The sequence below is a fragment of the Mus pahari genome, chromosome 5, assembly GCF_900095145.1.
Source record: "Mus pahari chromosome 5, PAHARI_EIJ_v1.1, whole genome shotgun sequence".
Taxonomy (NCBI): domain Eukaryota; kingdom Metazoa; phylum Chordata; class Mammalia; order Rodentia; family Muridae; genus Mus; species Mus pahari.
The window spans coordinates 105,644,419-105,671,067 of NC_034594.1; the positions used below are offsets into that span (position 1 = coordinate 105,644,419).

The 26,649-nt window shown below is 39.8% G+C and overlaps 1 protein-coding gene and 1 pseudogene across 3 annotated transcripts in view; one reads left to right on the top strand and one right to left on the bottom strand.

Annotated features, from left to right (window-relative positions):
• The window catches only part of Srgap2 (SLIT-ROBO Rho GTPase activating protein 2), a 233,408-nt gene that overhangs the window by 73,943 nt on the left and 132,816 nt on the right, over positions 1 to 26,649 (bottom strand). The gene's annotated exons all lie outside the window — the stretch shown is intronic.
• On the top strand, positions 9,904 to 10,368 carry LOC110321318 (annotated as a pseudogene).

Here is a 26,649-nt window from a genome sequence, read left to right on the forward strand (position 1 = left end):
GAGAGAGAGAGAGAGAGAGAGAGAGGCAGAGAGAGAGGAGAGAACATGTATATCCCCCACAGGGCACACTGAGGGCAGAGAAATCTTGCCTGAGTCAGCTCTTTTCAACATAAAGTTTCTGGGCATCAAACTCAGGGTGTTGGGATTGTTAGTAAGTGACTTATCTTGCCAGCCTGAGCCGGAACATTTTAAAAACTATTTTGCCACTCTATAATTAAGTTCTTTGGCTACTTTTTTTCTATTAGTGTATTCATTATGGGAATAACATAGGTGTGACTTCTATCATGAATACTTACTTGTTTTGTATTTGGTAATTTTAAAAATGGGGTGGAAGGACCACGAATTAGCAACTACAACACTCCTATCACTTTTTGTGTCTTTATTACTTTCATTGTTGCATTGACAGAAGACCTTTTAAGACACAACTGAGGTTACTGAGGTTTCAGCTCAAGAAGGTGCCTTCCATCTTGTTGGGGAAGGGATGGGGGCAGGAATAAGGAAGTGGGCAGATCACAAAGCAGAGAAAGAGCAGGCTGAAGGCCTGTCCCCCATGAATTCCATTCTTCCAGGAAGTTCCCACCTCCTAAAGGTTTCATAACCTTCCCAAATAGAGCCACCATCTGTGGTCAAGTGCTCAAACACATGGGCTTATGAAGGACATTTCATATTCAAACCATAGTGTTTGCTGTAATTTGGCTGTTCTGGCCAATTTCTCCATGCTTGATTTCTTTTCTTTAAAATGAAAGTCTTTCTGTCATATTGTAAGACCTGGAACTTTGAAATATCTAGAGGAAAACCCAGGGAAGATATCCCAAGATATATGCAATAGCAAGGACTGAAAAAGACTCTAATAGCACAGAAAATAAACTTAAAAACTGGGAAAGTGGGTAACATCAAATTAAAAAGGCATTTTGTATAGAAAAGAAAACAACTACCAGAATGAAGAGAGCCATAGAACAGGAGAAAGGACTTTTCCAAGTAACTATCTGTACTGGCTAGCTTTGTGTCAACTTGACACAGCTGGAGTTATCACAGAGAAAGGAGCTTTAGTTGGGGAAATGACCCCATGAGATCCAGTTGTGGGGCATTTCCTCAATTAGTGATCAAGGGGGAGAGGCCCCTTGTGGGTGGGACCATCTCTGGGCTGGTAGTCTTGGATTCTTTAAGAGAGCAGGCTGAGCAAGCCAGGGGAAGCAAGCCAGTAAAGAACATCCCTCCATGGCCTCTGCACATCAGCTCCTGCTTTCTGACCTGCTTGAGTTCAGTCCTGACTTCCTTTGGTGATAAACAGCAATGTGGAAAATGTAAGCTGAATAAACTCTTTCCTCCCCAACTTGCTTCTTGGTCATGATGTTTGTGCAGGAATAGAAACCCTGACTAAGACACTATCTGATTATCTAGAATCTACAAATACCTTCAAAACTTAAACACCTCAATGCCCAAATCATCTAGTCTACTAGACTAGACGGGCTACTGAACTGAACAGATAGTTCCTAAAGAAATACAAGTGGCTAGTATTAGCATTCCCTCTAGGCCATGTCCACAGTTACCTGGCAATAGCCAGGTGTTCCTGACTCACTATAAAGGGGGCTGCTTGCACCCTCCTCTCTCTCCTATCCTGCTATCTTCTTACTCTCTTACTCTGTGTCTCTTCTCCCTCTCTTCATTTGTTCCTGGATGGCCTCCCCTTCCCCCTTCTCTCTCTCTCTCTCTCTCTCTCTCTCTCTCTCTCTCTCTCTCTCTGCCTTTCTCTGTCTCTATTTCCTCCTCAACTCCCCTTCTCATGCCCTAAATAAACTCTATTCCATACTATATCCATCATATGGCTGGTCCCTCAGGGGAAAGGGATGCCTCAGCATGGGCTCACAGAGGCACCCCTCCACCTCACCATATCTCACTCTATCAAACATATCTTTAGCTCTTCTCTTTTTTATAAAATACAACAGCCAGTAAATATCTGAAAAATGTTCAACATCCTTAGCTATCAGAAAAATGCAAATTAAATTGCTTTTAGATTGCATCACACCCCAGTCAGAATGGTGTTATAAGAAAACAATAACAACAAAGCTGAGTTTTAAAAGCTACAGTGGAGCTATACAGCCCAGCTATACCAATCTTGGGAGTATACTAAAAGACTCTGGGTAAACGTACCAGGGATATATATTATTTATATATATATATATATATATATATATATATATATATGATTACTGCTGCACTATTCATACTTGCCGGGAAATGAAACCATTCTAGATGTTCATCAACAAATGAATAGAGAAATGAAATGTGGTGCATGTATACAAAAAAGTTTATGTAGTAAAAAAAAAATGAAATGAGTTTTGAAAGAAAATAAGAAAAAAATGGCTGTAACTGAAAACTATGTGAAATGAAATAAGTCAGACTCACAAAAGCAAATACTATGTTTGTTCGCTCATAGAGAATCCAGATTTAAAATTGCATGTGTAGGTTATGAAACTGGACAGGGCATTATGAAAGGGGAGGAAGAGATTTTAAGCAAGCCGGGAAATAGAGTAATGGGATACATGCCATCAGAAAGCAGAAGCTGGTGTTAACTGGGGGAAGAAAGGGAACAGCTGGAGGGAGGAACATAGGAGGAACTCTGAGGGAGGGAACAAGAGGACAAAATATAATGATGCACATGTATGAAGATGCTGGGGTGGAACTCATCACTTTATATGCTAGCCTAAAATACTATTTTTTTTGAAGACCTTTTCTTACTGACTATGTTTGGTTTCTCAAATGCTACAGACAAAACACTGATCAGAAGCAACTTGGGGGGAAAGGGTTTGTTTGGCTTACATAGCCCAGCCAATGGCCATCAATGAGGAAAGTCAGAGCGGAAGCTCAGATTGGGGACTGAAGAGAGACCACTGATGAATGCTGCTTCCTGGTTAGCTCCCAGGCTCACTTTCAGCTACATTTATTACACAGTCCAAGCCTACCCACCTATGGCACTGCCCACAGCGGGCTAACCCCATTACATCAATTAGCAACTTTAAAATGTCCTACAGATACTCTAAGGACAGCCTCTGAGCTCCTTCTTCCAGCTGATTCTTTAGGTCTGTGTCACATTGACAGCTGGAGCTTACTATGACACCAATTTCTACCTTTCTATGGTTCTACGTGATGATTTGCCTGACTCTTTATTGTAAGAACAACATTAAATATTAGTCTTTTCTGTCAAACACATTTTGTCTATAAGGAAGAATTCAAATCTTTTGTTTCTCCCCACCTTATAAAACCTTTATGTAAATGCTTTAGTTTCCCACTCAGTAAAGTTTTTATTTATACAAAGGTCCTGTTGCAGTATTCTTGGCCCCTTTGTATTTCCTCTGTGTGGATTCTTATAAAAACTAGCCAATCATGAAGGACTGAGGTAGAATCCCATCCCACAGGAAACGACAGTCACTACTTGCTTTAGAATAAAAACCAACACTTCTTGGCCTTGTGTGCTTAATCAAGAATAAAATTTCTCTTGTTTACTCTTGATCAACAGTTTTGCTTTATTGAGACACTTCAGTTGGAATTGTGGTCACTTTGTGGCTCAACCTTATTTCTAACTGTGGGTCCATATTAGAACCAAGTAGGCTGGCTTCAGAGCAGAGAAAAGACAAGGCACAAGTTCTCTGGGTCTCAGGACCCAGATGCTAGCAAAATGAAAGCTTCAGATGTCTCACCTATTTTAGATTTCCCATTCCTAGTTCCTCTGGTTCAGTCACCTGGGAAGGCAGTAGCTTTCAACTGTTGGTCTACAACTTCCCATGGAATTTCCTCCCATGGAGAGGAAGGCTGAGTTCCACAGAAGCAACAGAGGAGCAAGAAGGCAAAGAGGAGAAAATGACTCACCATCTGCCTCAGAGTCAACAGGTCAGAGGTGAGCATGAGTATCACTATCAGCTGCCCACCCTCCCAGCTCCCGAAGCTCTCCTTGCCAGCCTTCCAGCCATTCCCACCTCATCCTTAGGTATAAAAGGCAAAGGTTAAATGAGATGGTACCTGATCCTGTGCTAGTAGGAGTCCAGGAGTGGAAAGAGGAAGGGAGGGGAAGAGGAGGGAAAGTCTAACCAATAAAATAGCAATTAAGACAGGCAGCTGTTTCCTTTTGTGTTCTGATTAGTTGGGAGGACCAATGAACTATTATCCCTGTTTATTTGAACAAGCTGCTGAAGCAATCAGACTGGCTGAGCTGGGAACACACGTGTAGCTAGCTCTAGTTAGCTCAGTTAAAATATACAATTAAAGCTCCTAACTAGCAATTCCGACCCAGAAGAGAGGCAGGAACTGGCCAGTGTCTCTCCTTTCACAGATGATAAAAGGCCACCTGTTCTCCAACTCAGAAGCCTGAACAGTACGCCTTCAGGGAAAAGCAAGGCCCCAGGAAGTGCTTCCGTGTGGGATCTGGGAAGCTATGAGGGAGCCCCACCCAAAGACAAGGAGCACATTTATTCCTAGGAACAACAAAACTGATGAAGCCAAGTAGAAGACAATGAGGACTGCGGAGCTTTCCCTTCTCTATAAAGGAGCAAAGGGGTTTCTAGGCAGGGGAGAAAAGGAATTTACAGTGCGGTCTTTGTGCACCAACACACAGCCTGGATCTCTTTTCTTTAAGATTTCTTGGAAGAGAATGAGTCATCTAAACATTGCAGGAAACCAAACAGAAGTTGGGGGTGGCTAACTTTGGGTAAAGTTTTTCTTTTAAATGTTTGCATAGTTATCTTTGTCAAAAAAAAAAAAAAAGAAAAAAAGAAGACAAAAGAAAAGAGAGAGAGAGAAAAAAGAAAGGTGGCTAAATTTAGACTAGAAATGTGGCACAATTAACAATGGACTGGGAAGTGCGATGGTGTACTCAGATCTGGATCTTTCATTTTGAAACTTACCACAACCTTTTTGGCTAGAGTGGGAGCCCCATTCTGCCTGCAACAAAAGCAGGTCTAGTCAGAAATAAGATTGTAACAGCTGTGTGCTTACCAGCAAGAAGCCTTCCTTTTTTAACAGGTAAGGGCTGGACAGAACTGGATTATACAGCCTCATCTCCACTTTGTCCGTCACCCCACCGAAGTGTAAGGCAGCAGAATGTGTGGTCTGCTCTGCCTGGATGTAGGACTGTCACGTGCCCCTTTAAAAGGTTATTTTATTAATTTTAATTATGTGTAGGTGTGTGTGTCTGCATGAGGGTATGTGGAAGTGAGTGAGGATTTCCGGGGAGGCCAGAGGCACCAGATCCCCTGCGTTTGCTGTTAAAGTTACTACCAGACAGATGACTGGGACCTAACTAAACTTGGGCCCTCTGCAAGAGCATCAGTGCTCTGAACTGTTGAGCCATCTGTGCACTCCTTGCCCCAACTTTGTACTTTCTTAAGTTAATACATTTCCTTAATGTCAATGGGTTTCTTTTGTTCGATAGAAACAAAACAAATGAACAAACAAATGAACAAAGAACCCACCAATTGTGAAAGGCTTCTAAAACTAGTCTGTACCAGGAGGAACACTGATTCTTTACTTTCTACTTATTCAGACCAGCATATTTTACCTATCTACACTACAGAACTTTTATTAGGCACAAAATCTCTCCTTATTTGTAGATGTGTATATTTATGAAAGCATGTTTTTGTCATGTGATAGACGCTAATTTCAGGGTCCCAAGGCCGAAGCTGTCAGTAGGTAGGAACAGCAGGGTCATTTAATTCTGTGACAAGGAGATTGTGTTAGCAGTTTTCCAAAAAGGAATCAAATTTTCAAGTGCACAGATCTCTATCCGTGCTAGCATCATCTCTTTACCCCCAAAGATATATCAGAGGCCAACTGTTCAAAAAAAAAAAAAAATCTGATTTAAAACTGAATGGACATTTCCAGATCTCAGAGGAAAGGGATATAAATGTCCTATTAAGCTCTGCAGCAGGAGACAAGTCACCAGATCCAGGGTGGAGGTTTCAGGAGCACTCTATTTCAAAGAGGCTGAGCTCCTGAGCTGGCACTTTGCCCAGAATGCTTTGAATGGTTAAGATAGGGTTTGAGGGAGTGGACTATTAGGTATCAGGCCAATGTTAGGTGATGGTGGTAACTGAACCTGGCTGGCCTCTCCCATCCAACTTAGTCCAAAAACCAAAAACAGAACAGAAAACTAAACAAAGAGTGGTTCAGTAGGGGCTATTGTTACAGAGATGCAGAGAATGGTGATCTAGCAGGTCAGAGCTGAGAAATGACTTCTGAATTTCCCTTCATCCATATTTCCTTGCCTGTGTGTAGGAAGGACCTTGTTAGTCCCCATTCATCTACAGATGAAGAAACCAACAATGACTAACAAAGTTGTGCTCTACTGGAACTTATACTCTGGGGAACTCAAGGTCATACAATACGTAGATATACTGCTAGGAGGATAGTTTGGTGGTAGAAGGCTTGCCCAGCAGCTCAAGGCCTTGGTGGTGGTGAATCTCCAGAAGGTCAAATGATAACAACAGCAATTATATTGAAGCACAAATATTGTGAAGAAAGGCTGGCTTGGAGTTGCCATGTGAGAAACACTGGGACTGCTCGACATTTTGAATACAGGTAGGAGGCAAGGATGTTTTGAAATTATAATCCAGTATGTCTACAATGAAAATCTTATGTGTAGCGCCTTCTTGTATTTCCTACTCTCTTCTGCTTTTTAAATACTAGTCATAACTCACTAAATTTAAAGTAGCAGTGATAGGATTAGAGCTCACCAACCAAGACAGGAGCTAAATAACTTCCCCTCTTGAGATAGCAGATTACAGTTCAAAGCAGGTTTATGCTCAATTACTGAATTCTGGCAAGGCAGAAAGACAGCTGGATTTTAGGAAACGTACAAAAAAAAAAATCCATCAGCAAATATTTATAGAACATCTACTATATGTCATGCACTTGTGGCTTGAATATAAAACAGAGAGTTTAAAAGTTCACAGTCTGCTGAGAAAGATAGATATTGACCTGACGTTCGAGCCTATCAGAATGTAAGTCTTTATCCATCTCAAAGACATTAATAGAAATGGGATGATCTTAGTGTAAGGATTTCTTTTTCCTTATCTTAGTCCTGCTTGCCAGAAACAGAAATCTGAGGTTTTAAAAATCCAGCTATTACACAGTAAATCCTTCTACTTTGCATTTGCCTTTCTAATTACAAATGGCTGTTTCAGTCATAATAACACTGCTTTAGAGTAAGTGGATCTCGTTTCAGTCATAATAACACTGCTTTAGAGTAAGTGGATCTCAAAAGCTTATATCCTGGCTAAAAAATGTTTGGAATCTTTTGAGTTTGTAAGCACCATAAAAGCTAATTTCACCAATAACCATTTCACTTGGAAATTAATGAGTATAGCTAAATTTCCCTGGGGGGGGGGAGTCATATTACAGAAAAAAAAATGTCAGAAACCTGACACACTATAAATCCCACTACTTGTTTCAGATTCCTGTTGAATTATCTACAAAACATAGTATTAAACTATCCCAAAGCCTCCCCCGTTGCCACCTGCAGCAGTTGGGAGAGCTGGCCCTGGAGCCCGGAGAGAGCAGGTGAGCTGGTCCTACACTTGCCTGGGAGCAGAGTAGAGCTGGCCCTGGTGGTGGAGGCACAGGTGAGCAGGGCTGAAGGCAAAAGCATAGGAAAGCTGGCCCCCCACTCATCTGCCACGCAGCAGTGTGGGTACAGGTGTGATACCCCTACCTTGCTGCCACCCACTGTAGTCAGAGAGCGGCCACTGCTGGCATGAGAACCAGAGAGCAAGCCCTGTCCTCTCACTAGCTGTAGAACACAGGGAAAGTGGGTCTTTTCCTGCACCTCACCTGGACAACACAGTGGAGCTGGCCCTGATGGCAAAGGCATGGGTAAGCCAGCCCCAAGGAAGTGGGAGCAGGAACACTGTCCCACCCCCTTGAAGGCTGCAGCACACAGGAGAGTAGGCCCCACACCTTGACTGGGCAGCACAGTGGAGCTGGCTCCAGAGGCACAGGTGCAGGTGAGCCAGTCTCAAGGGTGTGAGAGCAGAAGAGTGACCCTGCCACCTGCTGATGGAAGTTTTCAATGGCCTAGCTGGAGTAGTGCTAGAGAGCTTATCTTGGTGGTATGGTTAAGGGAGAGCCTGCATGCTGACCAGCTCAGCTACCACCCATGCACAGATCCAGGGCTCTGAGTTGGCACAACTCAAAATTTGAATAATCTGAAAATGTTTAGGATGTGTGAAAGGTCTAGGCCTGCTGACCCAAAGCTTCAGGATCTCCCTGACACAGTGCAACAACAGGATAACTAGGAGGAGTCCTGGTGAGGAGCCAATATTGATGGTATCATAGAATCCAGAGATCTCAAACCAGACCAATAACTCACTGGAATGAACATTTGCAAGTGAAATGTGTGGCCAGAGGGATACACTGTGGGACACACTGTGACACACTACAGCTTTCACAGTGAGATGTTTTCTATGCTTTGCTTGTTTTTTGTGTATGTTTTGTTTTGTGGGGAAGGTTGTCAGGGCAAAGGGCACACATGAGGGGATGGGGAGATGAGCAAGACTGGGGTTCATGATGTGAAACTCAAAAAGAATCAATAAAAAATTAAAAACAGAACACAACAACAACAAAACCAAAACCAACCAAACAAAATAAGAACCCAAAGCCACTAAAATATAAATCACTGAGAACTAATGGAGGAACGATCTCTCTTGAGCAGCTTACACCTGGCACAGATTCGAGAGTGTCATGTCAGTAACTGCAGTGGTTTCTGGTACCAAGCTTACCATCCTCTGCATCAGAGCGCAGTAATGAAAGACAGAGACTTTCCTATTTTCCCACCATTACTTTTCAGCAAATACCAAGTTAGTATATTTTTGGATTGGATTGTGTTAGGATGCCTAATTTTAGGAACTGCTGCTTAAATTGTAAGAATGAATAAACATCTCTCAATATTAAGCTTAAGCTTACCAATAATTAGGTACAGACTAGATGAATACATTAAAATAATAGATCCAAATCTCTGTAGTCTTTAAGGAATACACTTTACTGGTAAAGAGATAAAGGACAGAAGAGAATCTATCAAGAAATGGCAGCTGGAAAACAAGCTGGCATATCTACTCTGATATCCAACAAAGTAGAAATCAAATAAAAATTAGAAGAGATAAAGAAAGCCATTACATACTAATAAAGGGAAAAATCATTAAGAAGATATAACTGTAAAATATATACAAAACATTCTAGCTTCCAATTTCATAAAGTAAACCCTGATGGACATAAAAGGTCAGATAGGTCTCAAATCAATAATGATAGAGTGATTTTGATACCTCATTGTCATCTTTAAATAAGGCATCCTACTAAAATCATCAAAGAAGCCTCAGGACTAAACTGCACCATGGTTCAAATGGACTTAGCAGATAAGATAGAATATTCCATCTAAAAGCTATAGAATAGATGTTATCAGCATCCCGTGTACCCTTCTCTAAAGTATGCCATGTTCTATCCATAAAACAAGACTTACAAAATACAAAAGAACTAGAATGATTAATTGTATCTTATCCTATCAAACAATAAAACAATAGTAAGAAAAACCATAGAAATTATTTTAAAATATGTATATGGAAAAACACTCTTAAGATGAGAAATCAGAAATTTAAAAATTCTTAAAATCAAATGAAAATAAAAGTATAACATACCAGAAAATTTGCTAATTCTAAGAAGAAAGTTTATGAGTACTTATATTAAAAATATATGAAACAACAACAAATAAACAAACAAACCCTCAAAGCTAACAATGTGCTTTGGGACCTTAGAAAAAATAAGAACATGCCAAGCCCCAAAGCAGTGAACAGTAAGACACAATAAAGAGCTCTTTCTCTTCTGGTCCTAGGCGCTGTGGGAGCCGCGGGTTACTGTGCAGACATGGCCAAGTCCAAGAACTACACCACACACAACCAGTCCCGCAAATGGCACAGAAATGGCATCAAGAAACCCCGGTCACAAAGATACGAATCTCTTAAGGGGATTGACCCCAAGTTCCTGAGAAACATGTGCTTTGCCAAGAAGCACAACAAGAAAGGCCTGAAGAAGATGCAGGCCAATAATGCAAAGGCAGTGAGTGCACGCAGAGAGGCCATCAAGCCCAAGATGCCAAAGGGCCCCAGCCGCAAACTTAGCCGTCTGGCTTTCATCGCTCACCCCAAGCTTGGGAAGCAGATTCGAAGCTACATGGCCAAGGGTCAAAGGCTCTGCCAACCAAAGCCCAAGGTTCACACCAAGGCAGAGGCCAAAGCTCCAGCTAAGGCCCAGGCTTCAGCTCCAGCCCAGACTCCCAAAGGTGCCCAAGCCCCTGTGAAGACCCCAGAGAAAAGGCTCCTGCCAGTGTGAAGACAGACAGACTGCTGTGACACACCCATCCACACAGTTTGCAGATGACCAGTGTCTTATGCTGTTTTTACAAATAAACTCAGGCAAGATCTGTCTAAAAAAAAAACAATAAAGATAAAAGTAGAAATTATTAAAATAAAACAAAAACACTAAAAGAACAATATAAAAAAATCAACCATAGTTGAGGTTTTTTAAAAAAATAAAAAATAAACAAGGCTGACAAAACATTAGCTGATGAGACAGAAGACTCTAATAAAACTGAGAGATGAAAGACCTACTGCAGATTCTAGTGATCCCCACAGAAGCAATCGTTAATGATTTCTATGAAAAGCTACATTCTTGAAAATTCAGAAGAAATGGGTAAATTCCTATACAGGTCCATCCACCAACATCAAAGAAAGAAGATGCAAACAAGTTAAACAAACCCACAACAATTAAGTGTGTGAATAAAGTAGCAAGAAGTCTCCCAAAACTGAAAATGTCACGATCAAAAGGATTCACTGTCATATTTTACCAAACCTTTCAAGAAGAATAAACACTAATGCTCTCCAAACTGTTCCATCACACAGAAGGGAGGAACACTGTGTCAAACAGTCTATAAAGCCACCACTACCCAAATACTAAAACCAGTCAGAAAGCTATATAGACAATTTTCCTATGAACGCAGACACAAAAATTTTTGCAAGCGGAAGTTTAAGAATGGATTAAGATCATAAACATACACATTGTTTTTATTCCAGGGGGCTATTTCAAAATTCACAAATCATGAAGTGTGATATAGCACATAAGTAGATTTAAGGCTAGGAGTCACATGATCATCACACCAATGCAGAAAAGTGGCCTGGCCAAATTTAACATAATAAAAGTTCAGAAACAACTAGAAGCAAAAAGAACACATTTCAGTATAATAAAAACAAATTCAGCCAAGACTACATTGCAGGTTAAAACTTGGAACCTACTACCTTTTCTGAGTGAAACAGATTATCCAGAAAAGGCTGAGTCCCACTGGATGGGGCCAGGTCAATAGGAGTATGAGGCAGTGAGACACTGAAGTCCACCTGTCTCTCAAGACCTTTAATAGCATAGTCTGAATATTTCTTCATATGTGTTCCAGCCTCTTAGAAAGATACATCCTATATTAAGAAAATAAGCTCAAAAAAACATCCCAGAAAGAAAAATCAGATCTAAGCTTTCTAAGCTTTCTCTCTTAAGTCACTGTAATTGCTGTCTTGGCAAATCTCCACCGTGGCTATTATTCAGGATAGTGACTTGAATGAAAATGTATGTTTTTGGGTTCTGTTCTCTCCTTCTGAAAACATTTAGTGGCATTATCCTGAAGGTGAATGTCTACTTATTTCCAAGGCTGAACATCAGAGGCATAGAAACAGTGTCTTGGTGATTTTGGGTACCTTTAATTAGACAGGGACTTACAAGGAACAAAAGACTCAAAGGCAAAGACATAACATCAACTCAGGAAGAAAAGCAAGCAATGGCTTAGAAAGAAAAAGAGACAGCATAGTAAGTGCTTGCAAGCATCTGCCCTCCTACAATATTGAATCCCAGGAGCTGTAAAGTAGGAAGAATGCCTTGTGGTTCTCAGATGGCTGGGCTGAGACATGAGGTGACAGAGCGCATCTGAAAGTTGGCATGTGAACACCGAGAAGAGGAAAACACCCGGGTAGGAAATGGAACAGTCAGCAGTACTCTACAGGAAATGCTTAAATGAGAAAACTGCTGATCAAACGGGAAAGAGGAACTTAGCAGTACAGCCAGTTCATCAGGAATCAGTGTACTGTTAGAAGTCTTCATTTGCCTTAGAATCCCAGTCGAGAGAAAGGAAGCGGCTCCAGGGGTTTAATCATGAGTATAACATTTTCTTGACACTTAAGGTACCATGGTTGGCTCTAAGAGGAACAAAATGCCAACTTTAGGATACTAAGTAGATCTCCCCAGGTACTGTGCTTGTTCATATCTTCTTGTCTTTGTGCATGCTAATTACAGTTGCAGCTATGGCCATCAGTCATGGCCCATGAACACTTTTTTAAAAATCTGTATCCTTCTGCATAGCACTTTCTCTCTCACTAGCACCTTATCACATGAAAATCACTTAACTGTGAGAAGGAAAAGGCCAGAGTTTGTGTGTGTGTGTGTGTGTGTGTGTGTGTGTGTGTGTGTGTGTGTATAAATATTTATTAGTAGTCTCTTGTGGGGTTTTAAATATATATTATATGTAAAATTAGTGAATAGTAAATCAGCAATAGAATCTGGGTGGGAGTTNGGAAAAGATATTGTTAAATAAGCAGTAGAGGGTTAATCTATAGTAAACGTTGGCAAGTCAAGAATATACCCCGTACGCTGGCAAGATGGCTTAGTGGGTAAAGGTATTTGCCACCAAGCCTGAGAACCTGCATTTGATTCTTAAGAGTCAAAAAGTATTAGGAGAGAACTAATTCATGCAAGTTATCCCTTGAACTCCATATTCACACCAGGCATATGCACCTATACACACACATACACATACATACATACATACATACATACATACATACATACACACACACACACACATGTAAAAAAACCAAAACTAAACTAAACTAAAAAACACTTTTAAAAAGAATATATGATATAAGAAAATCCACAGAATCAATTAACCTGGACCCATAGGGGCTCACAGAGACTGAACTGGCTACTAGGGAGCTTGGATAGGACTGACCTAGGCCCTCTGCATATGTTACAGTTGTGTAGCTTGGCATTCTTGTGCAACACCTAACAGTGGGGGCAAGAGCTTTCTCTGACTCTGTTGCCTGCCTGTGAGACCCTTTCTCCTACTGGGTTGCTTCTTCTAGCCTTAATAGGAGAAGAGAGGCCTAGGCTTATTGTTATTTGATATACCATGGCTAGTTGATATCCATAGGAGGTCTGCACTCTTTTGAAAAGATATGGAGGAGGAGCTGGGAAATGGGTTCGGGGGAAGGGGAAAGGACTGAGAGGGGAAACTGCAGCCAGAATCTTTGAATAATTAAAAAAATGAGAATACATGCTATAGGCTGGGTTTGGTAGTATACACCATAATAATCCTAGCATTCAGGAATCTCAGGCAGGATGGGAAGTTAGGCCTGTCTTGGCTGCATGGTGAGATCCTGCATCAAAAAGCAAAGCAGAACAAAATATTAAAAGGAGAATACAAGTTGTAATTTATGGTAACCACTAAAGAGATAGTGTCACTAGAAGGAAAACTCTGTAAACCATATAAAAAAGGAATGAACTCATCTGCTAATGGGTTACTCGGGCATACAGACTGAATTCTAGTTGTCAATGGAGGAGGACTTGATCACAGAGGGTAGCACCACGTTTTGGGTGGATGACGGTATGTGCTGTCACGTGTCTTAATTTTAGTCAGTTCAAAGCTGCCCTTTAAGACGCTCCTCATTCTTTTCTGCATAGCCTGCCTTCTCTGGGATCATTTCCATTCCGTTTAAATATTATTTACAGTCAAGGATGGTGGCACAGGCTTGTAATCCCAGCATTTCTCAGTGGCTAAGGCAGGAGGGAAGTCCAAAGCTATCCTTGGCTACATAGCATGAACATAAGTTTTTATTATTTCTTTCAGTGTGGGTCTGCTGGTGATAGGTTTTTCATATCTTATTTGGAAATCTCATTAGTTGGCCTTCACTTCCTAAGGATACTTCTTTCCACTGTCTCCTAGCTTTCATTATTTTTATTGAGAACCTAACAGTTAACTTTGCTGTTGCTTCTTTGAGTGCAGCTGTAAGACACTTCTGTGACAGCTTCATCAATGTGACCTTAATTCACCTACATACAACTTTCTTTGTATTCATCCTACCTGGAGTTCATGATGTGTTTTTACTCTGTAATAAATTCATTAGTTGTAGACAGTTTATAGCCATTTTTCTTCAACTAATGCTTTTCTTCATGCTTTTTGTTTTCTGCTGAAACTTCAAATAATACTAGGCTTGTTCATGTCTGATGCTTTTTTTCTCTATGTTCATTCTTTTATCACTCCGATCTTCAGGATAACTCAGCTTCAGCTTTGTTTAATCTCTATATTAAGCTTTTCTTTTAGTTACTACAGTTTCATCATAAAATTTTGTTTTGTTGTTTTTATTATTGATATGTAATTCACATAGTATACAATTTGCTAGTATAAATATTCAAAATTCAATAATTTAATATCACAAAGAATTTGTAAACCATCACTACTAATTTCAGAATACTGTCATCACACTAAAAGAGACCTGATAACTGTTAGTAATCACTTTTCGACCTTCCCCTCAGCTCCTAGCAACCACTAATCTACTTTCTGTTTGTATGAACTAGACTATTCTAAATATTTCCTATAAATGGAATCTTATGGAATGTGGTCTTTTGTATCTGGCATATTTTATTCAATACAATGTTTTCAGAGTTTATCCATCCTGCAAGTATGTATCAGAAGCTTTTTCTTTGTGGGCATGACAATGACAGGGATGGAACCCAGGGCCATGTACATGCTTATTAACATGCTTTGGTGAGCTACACTTCCCTGTCCCAATGGCTGAATATTACAAACGAACAACAAATTTTGTTAACATTTGTTTAACTTCTTTAAGAACATAGATTATTTCCACTTCTTGACATTATAAATAATGCTACTGTGTACAAAGTTTTTCTGGAAGTATGTTTTTATTTCTCATCAGTTTATATCCAGGAGTGAAAGTGCTGAATTATAGGTTAACTCCAGGCTTCAGTTTTTAAGAATTATCAGACGTTTTTTAATACAGGGTCTCTCGAGGTAGTTCTGCCTTTAAGCATGTGCCATCATGCCCAGCTCCGCATTAACGTTTCGCTTTCTCTCTTTCTCTTTCTTAAGTTACAGCCATCCTTACGGCTCTGACTTGTTACTTCATTGTGGTTTTGCAGAGATCTTTATAACCCTTACTGGCCATTTGTTGATCTCCTTTGGAGAAAAGTTTTTTTCCAGTTTTTATGCATTTTAAAACTGGATTGCCTCTCATTGTTAAGATAAGAGTTCTTTTTATATCATAAACACAAACCCTTTAGAAAATATGTGATTTGAAAATATTTTCTCTTATTCTATGGGGCTGTCTTTTCTTTTCCTTGAAAGTATTCTCAGAAAGTTTTGTACATTGGTATCTCATTTAAAGTTATCATTTATAATTTTGTTATCATTTAATTTTTTGGACTATGAAACATAGTGTAAAGAGTATATTTGATAACAACCTTATTTGGGTCTCCTATGAGGCTATTACTTCTCAGTTTTTGGTCATAGTTATCTGAGTTCTATATGTGCCTATTTATAATTGGAAGTCAAATTATGTTATAACAAATTATGAAATATAAATCAGAATTTTCATTGAGGGAGGCTTTCAATCTGATTCTAGCCACTACCTATCCTTTTTTTTCATTTTTTAATTATTATTTTCTTTATTTACATTTCAAATGCTATCCTGTAAGTTTCCTATACCCCCCCCCCCGCCCCTGCTCCCCTACCCACCCACTCCCACTACTTGGCCCTAGCCTTCCCCTGTGCTGGGTCATATAAAGTTTGCAAGACCAAGGGGCCTCTCTTCCCAATGATGGCCAATTAGGCCATCTTCTGCTACATATGCAGCTAGAGACACGAGCTCAGGGGGTACTGGTTAGTTCATATTGTTGTTCCACCTACAGGGTTGCATCCCCCTTCAGCTCCTTGGGTACTTTCTCTAGCTCCTCCATTGGGGGCCCTGTGTTCCATCCAATAGCTGACTGTAAGCATCCACTTCTGTGTTTGCCAGGCACTGGCATAGCCTCACAAGAGGCCGCTATATCAGGGTCCCTTCAGCTGAATCTTGCTGGCATGTGCATTAGTATCTGGGTTTGGTGGCTGATGATGGGATGGATTCCCGGATGGGGTAGTCTCTGGATAGTCCATCCTTTCATCTTAGCTCTAAATTTTGTCTCTGTACCTATATACTTTCATGGGTATTTTGTTCCTTATTCTAAGGAGGAATGATTATCCATACAATGGTCATCCTTCTTGGTTTTCTTGTGTTTTGCAAAATGTATCTTGGGTATTCTAAGTTTCTGGGCTAATATCTGCTTATCGCCACTACCTATCTTGGATCACCTTAACCCAGTTAGAGATGAAGACAGTTTGAAGCTAGATTTCAGTCCCTGTGAGATCACTGGAGTCACTTATGCCCTATCCTTACTTCTCAGTCCATTCCTGAGCTGTGTCAAAGCTTGGGGAATCATAATCAGTATCCTTGCTCTCCACAGACCCCTTGTACTGGGAACTGAATTCAGGTCTTCATGAATGCTAGCAAGTTCTCCACCACTGAGCTACACTCCCAGCCCTGCATTTTTTTGTTTGCTTGTTTTGTTTTAATGTTTATTTTGAGACAAACTCTCATTAATGTATCTAGAACGACCTTGAACTCCTTATGTAGCACAAGAAAGCCTTTACCTTGAACTCCATCTGCTTTAGACCTCCAGAGTAGGCCTGGCTCTTTCTTTGTCTCAGTTTCAATTTTTACATGTCTAGCCCTTCAAGTTTACTCAAAGTTCTGTTCAGCTTCATGCCCCTCAGCGGTCTCCAAGAATGGCAGATGCTTCTTAAATGACAGTAAATCATGAAGTATAAAATTTGGACTGAATTACCTAAAATGGCAGTATAAACACTGAGCACAGAGATTACTTTGTAGCCTTCAGCAGGTCTGGTGCAATTCTAGATTCTCAATAAGCTCCGTGCAATTTGCTTTACAAAGAAGAGTGAATGGACACTGGCCACAGCGAAGGCTTGCCACCCTCAGATTCTCAAGTTGTTCCCTTTTCAGGACATTCTGGGAAAACGAGAGAGGAACAAACCTCAGGATTTAAATATGGTTCCTCTTATTTCCCCTGGGACTTTCAAACCCCCAATCTATAAGGAGGATGAATATAACTCAAATAAAGGACATCTTCTGAAATCACCTAAGTGATTGAGAATCTAGAATCAAATCTTAGGATCATTTGGTGACTTACATTTTGTCTAATGGAGGAATTCTTCACAAAACTCTAAATATAAATATATGAGCACGCCTTAAACAGGGCTAGACATGAAGCATACCTATAATCCTAGCACGAGGGAAGCAAAGACACAAGAATTCTTGGGGCCTGTTGGCTAGCTAATGTTGCTAAACTGATGAGCTTCAGAAGTAAGTGAGAAACAATGCCTCAAAAACCATGGTAGAGAGGCAGGCAAAGATGGCTCTGTGAGTAAAGGAGCCTTCTGCCAAGCCTGCCAGCCTGAGTTCCATTGTTGGTATTCATTTTCCTTTACTACTTGGACTTTACTCTTCGGCAACAATTATCTATAGCATCTACAAAGCCTCTTTCAAACCTACATTGCCTAGATAAGAGTTATTCATGAAAATATTTTCCTCACTTTTATCAAGTTTATGAATAATCTAGACTTCATTGTTCAATTAGTGATTTAAAAAATAATAGTTATACCTTCTACTCAATGTTTAATATGTGCTAATTGATGAGCATGACTTCATTTAAATGTTGTAACAGTTGTTATCACTATCTCCATTTTATAGATGCTAAGTCTTAGAAAGGTCAAGCAATTTTCCAGCTTCTAAATGAAGGACTGGAATTTGAACTCACAAACTGTTCCACACTATCCACACTCTTTTGTCATGTGTGTATCCTCATCTTAAAGAAGCCTCACTGGTTGAAAACTGGATGAAAATGTGGCCCCTGGTCGGTCAACCACACTCCAAAGTATGCCCCATTCCCAAGAGTCATTGGGGAACACAAACTGGGCTAGATGTGGATTAAAAATACCTCCAAAGCACAAAGTTAGGTGAGTAGCAAGGAGAGGGAGAATAATGGATAGGTCTAAAACGTGTGAATATGATCCAAATAAATTGTAAGAAATTCTCAAAGAAGTAATAAAAATAGTATTTAGAAAAAAAAAAAGAATATAGTTTGTGTATCAAAAGTTAGTCAGAGTGATGACAGAAAGAAAATAACCACAGCTTCTCTGAATTTCTGCTTTTTCCTGACAGGCTGGTTTCTCAACTTGGAAATGGACAGCATGGCCTTAGCTGGCCTCTCATTGGTCATCTCTATCCATCAACTCCTGTGGACAGCTCCTGAGCTATGTCTCTAGCACGTATGGAACTGTAGGTCACAGACATTTAACAAGAACATTCTCTATTGGCACTATGGGGTTCTAAAAGAAATGTCCACTGCATCTCTCTTTTTTAAAATGCCTTCCTCTCCAATTTAATTAAGATGTCCTTTTAGCTTGTAGATAGGACTGTCAGCTCCATATTCCTTATGGAATAAGTCAAATCTGTAGGGCTGAAATAAGCAATTTGAAAAGCTGAGGACAGATCTGGACATAATGGGTAATTTTCTAGATAGATACCAGCTACCAAAGTTAATTCAGAATCAGATAAACAATCTAAACAGTCCCATAACCACTAAAGAAATAGGAACAGTCATTAATAGTGTACTAACCCACAAAGCCCAGGACCCGATGAGTTTAGTGAAGAGTTCTATCAGACCTATAAAGAAGACCTAATACTCCTCACACTATTCCACAAAATACAAACAGAAGGAACTCAACCCAACTCGTTTTATGAAGCCATAATTACTCTGATACTTAACCCATACAAAGACCCAACAAAGAAAAAGAACTTCAGACCAATTTCCCTTATGAATATTGATGCAAAAATACTCAATAAAATTCTCGCAAACCAAATCCAAGAACACATCAAAATGATCATCCATCATGATCAAGTAGGCTTTATCTCAGGGATACAGGGATGGTTTAATATATGGAAATCCGTCAACGTAATCCATTATATAAACAAACTCAAAGAAGAAAAACCATATGATCATTTCATTAGATGCTGAGAAAGCATTTGACAAAATTCAGCACTCCTTCATGATAAGTCTTGGAAAGATCAGGAATTCAAGGCCCATACCTAAACCAGTAGCCAACATCAAACTAAATGGAGAAAAATTTGAAGCAATCCCACTAAAATCAGGGACTAGACAAGGCTGCCCACTCTTTACCTACATATTCAATATAGTACTTGAAGTCCTAGCCAGAGCAATTAGACAACAAAAAGAGGTCAAAGGGATACAAACTGGAAAGGAAGAAGTCAAAATATCACTATTTGCAGATGATATGATGGTATACTTAAGTGACTCCAAAAATTCCACCAGGGGACTCCTAAAGCTGATAAGCAACTTCAGCAGAGTAGCTGGATGTTAAATTAACTCAAACAAATCAGTGATCTTCCCCTACTCTAAGGATAAACAGGGTGAGAAAGAAATTAGGAAAACAATACCCTTCACAATAGTCACAAATAATATAAAATACCTTGGGGTGACTCTAACTAAGCAAGTGAAGGAATTATATGACAAAACTTCCAAGTCTCTGAAAAAAGAAATCGAAGAAGATCTCAGAAGATGGAAAAATCTCCCATGCTCACTGATTGGCAGGATTAATATAGTAAAATGGCTATTTTGCTGAAAGTAATCTACAGATTCAATGCAATACCCATCAAAATTCCAACTCAATTCTTCACAGAGTTAGAAAGAGCAAATTGAAAATTCATCTGGAATAACAAAAAACCTAGGTTAGTGAAAACTATTCTCCACAACAAAAGAAATTCTGGTAGAATCACCATCCCTGACCTCAAGCTGTACTACAGAGCAAATTGTGATAAAAACTACATGGTATTGGTACAGTGACAGGCAGGTAGATCAATGGAATAGAAATGAAGATCCAGAAATGAATCCACACACCTATGATCACTTGATCTTTGACAAAGAAGCTAAAACCATCTAGTGGAAAAACGACAGCATTTTCAACAAATGGTGCTAGTTCAACTGGTGGTTAGCATGTAGAAGAATGCACATGGATCCATTCTTATCTCCTTGTCCAAAGCTAAAGTCCAAGTGGATCAAGAACCTCCACATAAAACTAGAAACACTGAAAGTAATAGAAAAGAAAGTGGGGAAGAGCCTCGAGGACATGGGCACAGGGGAAATTTTCCTGAACAGAATACCAATAGCTTATGCTCTAAGATCAAGAATTGACAAATGGGACCTCATAAAATTGCAAAGCTTCTGTAAGGCAAAAGACACTGTCAATAGGACAAAACATCAACTAACAAATTGGGAAAAGAACTTTACCAGTCCTACATCTGATAGAGGGCTAATATCCAATACATACAAAGAACTCAAGAAGNTAGACTCCAGAGAACCAAATAACCCTATGAAAAAATGGGGTACAGAGCTAAAAAAAGATTTCTCAACTGAGGAATACTGAATGGCTGAGAAGCACCTAAAGAAATGTTCAACATCCTTAGTCATCAGGGAGGTGCAAATCAAAACAACCCTGAGATTCCACCTCACACCAGTCAGAATGGCTAAGATCAAAAACTCAGGTGACAGCAGATACTGGAGAGGATGTGGAGAAAGAGGAACACTCTTCCATTGCTGGTGGGATTGCAAGCTGGTACAAACACTCTAGAAATCAGTTTGGTGGTTCCTCAGAAAATTGTACATAGTACTACCTGAGAACTCACTAATACCATGCCTAGGCATATACCCAGAAGATGCTCCAACATGTAATAAGGACACATGCTCCACTATATTTATAGCAACCTTATTTGTAATAGNCAGAAGCTGGAAAGAACCCACATGTCCCTCAACAGAGGAATGGATTCAGAAAGTGTGGTAAATTTACACAATGGAGTACTTCTCAGTTATTAACAATGAATTTATGAAATTCTTAGGCAAATGGATAGAACTAGAAAATACCATCCTGAGTGAGTTAACCCAATCACAAAAGAACACACATGGTATGCACTCACTGATAAGTGGATATTAGCCCAGAAACTTGGAATACCCAAGATACAATTCACAAACCATGAAGCTCAAGTAGAAGGAAGACCAAAGTGTGGATACTTTGGTCCTTCTTAGAAGGGGGAACAAAATACCCATGGGAGGAGTTACAGAGACAAAGTATGGAGCAGAGACTGAAGGAAAGGCCATTCAGAGACTGCTCCACCCGAGGATCCATCCTATATACCGTCACCAAGTCCAGAGACTATTGTAGATGCCAACAAGTGCTTGCTGACAGCAGCCTTATAGAGCTGTCTCCTGAGAGGCTCTCTACCAGTGCCTGACAAATACTGAGGTAGATGCTCACAGCCAACCAACCAATGGACTGAGCACAGGGTTCATGGAGGAACTAGAGAAAGGACTCAAGGAGCTGAAGGGGTTTGCAGCCCCATAGGAAAACAACAATATGAACCAACCAATATCCCCAGACCAATCAAAGAGTACACATAGAGTATACATGTAGCAGAGGATGGCCTTGTTGGTCATCAATGGGAGGAGAGGCCCTTGGTCCTGTGAAGGCTCTATGCCCCAGTGTAGGGGAATGCCAGGTCCAGGAAGCAGGAGTGGGTGGGTTGATGAGTGGAGAGGGCAGGGGGGGATAGGGGGTTTTCAGAGGGGAAACTAGGACAGGAAAGGGGATAACATTTGAAATGTAAATAAATAATAAATAAATAAATGTAAATAAACTATCTAATAAAAAAGAAAAAGAATTTTAAAAAAAAGTAAAGAAAAACTGAGGCTAGGATCTCCAACCCAGAGCATGTCAACCTTCTGCATAAACCTAACCAGAAGGAGTAAACTACACCAGTGGTTGTATCATAATTTTAAATTACTCTCAAATATTCTGAAGAGGTTGAGAAATATTTTATTATACAAAAATCCAAAGCAAGTAATGAAAAGTAATAAGTACAGATTTTTTATTTTTATTTTAAATTACAACCACACTTCTAGAATGCATAAGAAAAAAGAAGTAAGCTTGTCACAACTATGTCTGTCTTTGAGCCTGGATTTCAATCTACTCATTTAAATGTTGCAAAACAAGAATGAATACCCTAGAACCAATTTTTAATTCAAAGTTAAACATTTCTTTAGTCTCCAGGTGATATCCAGAAGATAATGTCAAAGTTGTGGTAGGAAATTAAACCAATAAGAAGATAAATAAAGCAACCATCTGGAGCCCTGTGTCATAATCCAGGCTAATTCCTGGTCTGATACTCTTTCTATTCTGCACTATCTTCCAAAAAGATTCACTATTCTTTATTACTTTGCACAGTTGACTTGTGAATGCCAATTCAAATTTCTGAAGCACAAGTCTAATGGGTCAGAAGGGGTCAAAAGTATTTGAGGAAGGCACAAGGCAGGCTTGGAGAATTAAGTTCAGCTGAAGAAATGATGTGAAAGTGTGTTGAAATACCTTTGTTGACCACAAATCCAACTGTTATGACCTCTCTCCTGGGACATGTAGCCTATTTTCTTTATCATCCATTTGACAATTTAATATATTCAAATCAGCAGTGGGCAAAGAAATATATCCCAGGGACTACTGTTTCATATAGCCTACAAGGGATTTCCAGAAGCCCAGCAGGTCTCATAAATGCAGAAGGGCTGTTAGAGTAAAAGCTCAATTTTCTCTCAACTCTCTTTCCTGTCTGCCTGGCTCAGATTCACCACTAGCCTTAGCAGAAACAACCTTAAGTGCTTAGACCAATTTAAAAATTGTCTTCAAGTAGTTCCATAAACTTAAACTGAGTTCTGAAAACCCCAAAATATTGTTTTTAGCTCCTTACAAAGCTATTCTGCAAATGTTCACCTCCTTAAGAAAACAGTAGTCTTTCCTAGGTTCCTTTCCAAGGTAAAAACTAAGCCTTTCTTCCATTTCCCTCTTTCTTTGTTGTTTTGTTTATTCTCATATTCATATTCATTCTCTCTCTCTCTCTCTCTCTCTCTCTCTCTCTCTCTCTCTGAAAAGCCAGTAAGAAATGCTTCTGTGATATTATAAGACCATAGGCTTCTGATCTAGGTTTGGGGTAAGGAAAGCCAATACTGATTCTGAATCTAAAAGAGAAGAGCACTACTAAACTAGGAAGTACAAGTTTAGGAAGGACAACAGAAGTAGCCAGCTCACTTGGTCACACCCTATTACCAAGTAGCACATCTTCAGTGGAGATTACAGATAGTTCTTGGTTCAACAACAGGACCATGGTTTGAGAGCTGACTAAGATTTATAGTATGTTTAATAAACACAGCTGCTCTGGTTCTTAGAAGAGTAAGTCAGAAATTATTTAGAAACTTGATAGAGAGGCTAAGATGTGTCTTCCTGTCATAGTATTTCCCCAATATTTATACCTATAGCATAAAAATGAACCCTGTTCCTTCTAATGCAAGTAGAGATGTGGTGTCTCTTCCATTTTTTCTACTCCTCTTGCTGCTTTAGATCAAATCTCATCATCTCTTGCAATGGCTTTCTAATTGCTCTCACTTTTCTAATATCTAATGCGCAACTTCTCAAAGTAACCCTTGTAAAAGGCCCTCAGAGCTAGGGACGCGGATCAGCGATAGGGTGCATGTCGACTATGTGTTCAAACCCAGGACAGACAGACAAGTCAGAAACACACACACACACACACACACACACACACCCACACACCAAACATACACCAAACAGGTTAGAAAAATAAGTCTTAGATTATAATTTTTTAAAAAGCTTTTGTTTTATGTATATGAGTGTTTTGCCTACACGGATGCATGCATATCTATCACACTACGCTTAGTGCTCTTAGCAGCCAGAAGAGGGCATTAGATTTCCTATAACAGGAGTTACAGATGGCTGTGAACCTCCATGTGGATGCTAGGAGCCAAACCAGAGTCCTCTGCAAGAGCAGCAAGTGCTCTTAACAGCTGAGTCCTTCTCCCAGTCCCCTACTCCCACTAAGAGATGATATGAAAACCGGGATAGGAGTCATGGTGGCAGAACTTTTTCAGTCATAAACTACAAGGATGGCATCTTCCACCAAACCAGAAAACACTGCAGACATAGACAATCAAGCTCATAGACAGAACTGTCTGGAACAAGTGTGGTACTTCAGACTCACTAAAATGAATGTAATTAATTACCAGGGGCAAGCCCTTCAATTACCTATTCATTCAAGATGAAATTGAACAAGGGAAGACTTCAAGCTCTGGTCTAACTATGACACATGAATGCATGTATCTTGTGAGGAACGTGCCACCAGAATATACTTGTCTTAAATGAAAAGGTATGATTCTCAACCTAAGAAAAAGTGTGAGTCTGGCTTTCCTGTAGGGCTAGAGGGAGGATGAGGTGGAGACTCCATAGCCTGGACTTATAAGGTCAGAGGCAACAAACTCAGATCACATCCTTAAATCTAACCTGTGGATAAGCCCACCCAATATGTCAGAAATCGTCTATTCTGATTACAACACCCTTTTTCATCTTTCCTGCCCCAAAGGGCATATATACTGATGACTTTAATATTGTCAAGAGGGGGCAATTCATTTCCACTCACACTCTTCACATACTGTTCTGTGAAGGGGGTTAGATGGACAGTATCAAACTCCACTGGGCTCTAGCCTGCAGCTCTGAAACTTAATGCCCAGAATACAATACGGAAAGCCTAAGTTTATAAACGCTTGAAAGACCTGTGTGGGTTAGGGAACAGGGATAATTTTCTTTCTTTTTTTCTTTTGGTTGGGTAACAATGACTACAAAACTTTCAAAGCCCAGGTAAGATTTGACATGAGTCCAACAGACACAGTTCTGAAGCAATATTTAAACAAAGTTATATTGGATACTTGATGTTGTTTCCAAAAAAAAAAAATGCAGTTTACTGGTCATGTGTTCTGTGTTTAATAGATAGCTAATGTAAAGATTGTATTAATCTATTAGGGGTATTTAAATTAAAAATTTTAGATAATATGAGAAAAGGATATCTTCATTTAAATAATATTTATTTTAAGTCATTTTGTTCTTGTGTTCCTACTACGTTCATACAATCTCTGGGAGGCAACGTGAGCAAGAAGGATGGTTCTTGTTCAGTTCATACACTGAAGTACAGGAAGGTGGAATTCTTGCCATTGGAAGAGATTAACAACAAAACACTATCCCAGGCTTACATCATTACCTACTGTCTTACATGAAAAAGAAAAGGAGAAGGAGGCTGTGCTAAGAACCAGTTTCAGAAGATTTCAAACTCAGTCTGAACTATTTGTCCAGGTTCAGTCCTTCCTGACCCCTTCCTGGTACCAGTATTGAGTAATCCTCACACTTAAGTCTATGAACCTTATTCCCATGTTCCTTTTGTCCATTCAACATGTTCTCTCCTCTCTGGCAGATTTTCAGTCTTCTCTCAAATGGCCTTACTCTGAATACTCACTTTCTGGTTTCAACCGTCCATTTTATATAGTTTGTGTTCGAATATTCCTTCCAGCTTTTGCCCTTACAAATGCTTCCCTTTCCCCTCTGAAACAGAACTCAGAAAGTATAGTATTAAGTCCTGGAGTGAGCTTTAAATAGAATTAGGAGACCTGGAATATTTGGTTCTATCTTTACCACTACCTGAATGATGGAAGGTAGGTCATTCTTGGCTCTCAGATTCTTCACTAATTATAAGACTGGATTAGGAGTGGCTGTCCTACAAAGGCTGTCCCACATACTTTCCTACGTGGGCTATGGACAAACAGGAAGTTCAACTTCCACTGCTCAAGCCAAATGCTGGGAGCCATCTTTAACTTCCTTTTCTCATGTGTCACATTCAATTTAGCAGCGGATCCTATTGGCTCCATCTTCAAAATACATCCTCAAAGCTAAGGCTAACAGCTTCTCAGTGTCGCCAGAGTCACCATGCTGTTTCAATCTATTTTCTCTTACTTGACTTTATTTACAGAAACATTTTCCTTCCTTCCTTCCTTCCTTCCTTCCTTCCTTCCTTCCTTCCTTCCTTCCTTCCTTCCTTTCTTTCTTTCTTTCTTTTTTCTTTTTTTTTTTTTGGGAGGGCTTCTCTGTATAGCCCTGGTTATCTTGGAACTCACTCTGTAGACCAGGCTGCCTCTGCCTCTCAAGTGCTGGGATGAAAGGCATGCGCCACCACTGCCCAGCCAGAAACCTTTTATTCATCTTTTCTCCTTGATTCTACTTCTCCTTCAGTCTACTTGAAATATCTTTATCTACTAGAAATATCTTCCTCAAACAGTTTAACAGCAAAAATTCTTCATTTTCTCCAAGAGTCAGTTCTAATGGCAGCTTAGCAGTGAGAGCTTCCATGGCCACTCTACATTTCTAGGACCTATGGGCTATTTACCTCATTTTACTCTGTCTCTGTCTCTGTCTCTGTCTCTCTCTCTCTGTCT